At 43.9% G+C, this 2530-nt stretch overlaps 1 pseudogene; it reads left to right on the top strand.

Moving 5' to 3' along the window:
* Positions 1-1102: 1102 nt before the first annotated feature.
* On the top strand, positions 1103-1520 carry LOC130832005 (60S ribosomal protein L38-like; annotated as a pseudogene).
* Positions 1521-2530: the final 1010 nt, after the last annotated feature.

The following is a 2530-nucleotide window of genomic DNA, read 5'->3' as shown; positions in this document are numbered from 1 at the left end:
AACTTTACAGTGGGCCCTCTGTATCCGAGCTTCCTCTGCATCCTCGAATTCAACCAACCTCGGATTGGTAGCACTGTAGTATTTACTACTGAAAAAAATCCATGTGTAAGTGGACCCATGCAGTGCAAAGCTATGTTGTTTGAGGGTCAGCTGCACTGGGGGTGAGCTCAAAAACCTCATTACACAGTCATCCTGAAGTTGGAGGACAGCAGGGCCTTTGGAGCTCTCTTAGAGCTGGAGAGGAAAGTCATCCTTTCCCACTGTTGTACATTAATGTTGCAATGAATATCTTTGCGAATGTATTTTTTTCCTTCTTCTAATAATTCTCTTAATTTTGGTATATCATATGGAACCAAATGTATGCATACTTTTTATCTCTCCTGATTTTCTTATATTCTTTCCCCACGTTAATTAACCAACAAATATTTCCAACAACAGTAAACCCGATTTTAGCTACATGTTGAATTCTAAATGTAAGACAGCCAATAGTTTAAATCTAGGGAGGTTAGTGGATATAAGATAAAATTCTTCCACACTCTACGTGGTTGACTAGGTTAAGGAAGAAGGCAGCGGAGGTGCAAGGGATCTGCAGCCACACACGGGGAACTGATCAGTGGTAACACACACAGTATTAACTATTGTTCGTGAACGTTTTATACTTAGAGAGCAAGTGCACATCCATTATCTGATTAGTTTCTCTCAACCCTGGGAGGTAGGTTGATTATTCTATTTTTGAGGAGGTCAAGACAAAGTTGCTAAGCAATTTGCCCAAAGAAGCTAGTCATTGTCTGAATGTGGAAGGTTTTCTGCCTTTTCTGTTCTGTGCTGCCTCACATCATACACTGGGCTGTATTTATTGGTGAGATCCTATTCTTACTATAATGTGCAGAGACGTTTTCTTCTTTATCTCTACTTTTATTTCTGTTTTTAAAATTAGACAACCGCAATCAGTTCAACTAGAAAAAAAAAGAACCAGGAGTGAGTGTCTCTCGGGCCGTACGTGGGGAATGGGGGTAATCCGTGGTAATCCACCGTCAAGTGACATCAGGGGACCCCCAGGCCTGGATCAAATGTGCCTGCCTCGCTCTCCAAGCCTATCGCCATGCCTCGCAAAATTGAGGACGTCAAGGACTTTCTGCTCACAGCAGGCAAGAGGATACCAAGTCTGTCAAGATCAAGAAAAATAAGGATAACATGAAGTTTAAAGTTTGATGCAGGGAAGGACTTCCCTGGTGGTCCAGTGGCTGAGACTCCACACTCCCAGTGCGGCAGGCCCGGGTTCGATCCCCCATCAGGGAACTAGATCCCACGTGTCACAACTAAGAGCCTGCATGCTGGAGCTAAAGATCCTGCATTGCCACAACTAAGACCTGGTGCAGCCAAATAAATAAATAAATATTAAAAACAAAAAGTTGGATGCAGCAAGATACCTTTACAACTTGGTCATCACAGACAAAGAGAAGGCGGAGGCGCTAAAGCAGTCCCAGCCCGCAGGTTTGACAGTGAAGGAGCTGAAATGAACCACACACACTGACTTGAACTGTATTAAATTTTTAAAAATTAAAAAAAAACAACAACCCCCGAACCAGTAATAAGCAACAATTGGTTGCAAGGAATGGTATCGGCTACTGCAGGGAATACAAATGTGAGAGGGCACAGCCCTGAGCCTCTTAGAACTCTCATCTGGGAAATGTCAATGGCATATTTCAGACAAGAAGGGACCAGGGACTGGAGAGGGTTTGGTCTACTTTCTTCCTGGATGGTTGGGGAGACCACGGCCTAGCATTAGGACTCCCTACCTGAGATATTCCAAATAGTCCCCCTGTGCTGGTCGCCTTCTCTGGGCTATAAGCTTTTCACGGGTAGGGCTTGGCTTCCTTTGCCCATTTCCATCTCCAGTGTCTGTGCACTGCCAGGTACAGAGTGGGTGCACACAAGATCCCTCGTCCTCAATTTCTTCCATATTGAATAGGCCTCCTGGTAGATTTCCTCATCCAATAGGTATCTATTTAGTTTCTACTATGTGACAGGCACTGTTCTAGACTCTTGGGAGATCAGGGAACAAAACAGACAAAAAGCCCTGTCCTTCCAGAGTCAAAATGTATCATCACCTTTTTGCCTTCCAGGAGTTTGGCACCCACATGGTATATGTTGCAGGGATGGTGTTGGGTGTCTCTGCTTGTAGCTTCAGTTCTTCTGTCCTCTTATTGTGAAAGAAATGCGTGACCTCTAATAGCTAAAGAAGTTTCCTTTACCTCCCTTTTACCTCTTTCTGTTAAACTTGAACCTGCATAAATCTGAGCTTCAGAAGAATTTTTGAAATCTTAGGGAACTGATTAGGCAACAGAGAATGAAGAAAGTGTGTAAAATGTTGGGCATGGGTCACTGACCCATGGGACAGAGTGTGGGGCTTGTGGAGCTGAAAGCTGGACATTTAGGCCTGGCTTGAGATCAGAGTGGAGGACTTCGGGAGAAGCCATTTAGATTTTGGGTAACTGAGAGTGTTTTGAGGTTTTTGAAGAAGAAAAAT

This window comes from Hippopotamus amphibius, chromosome 11, assembly GCF_030028045.1.
Source record: "Hippopotamus amphibius kiboko isolate mHipAmp2 chromosome 11, mHipAmp2.hap2, whole genome shotgun sequence".
Classification (NCBI taxonomy): Eukaryota; Metazoa; Chordata; class Mammalia; order Artiodactyla; family Hippopotamidae; genus Hippopotamus; species Hippopotamus amphibius.
This window is presented reverse-complemented; position numbering and strand designations above follow the sequence as displayed.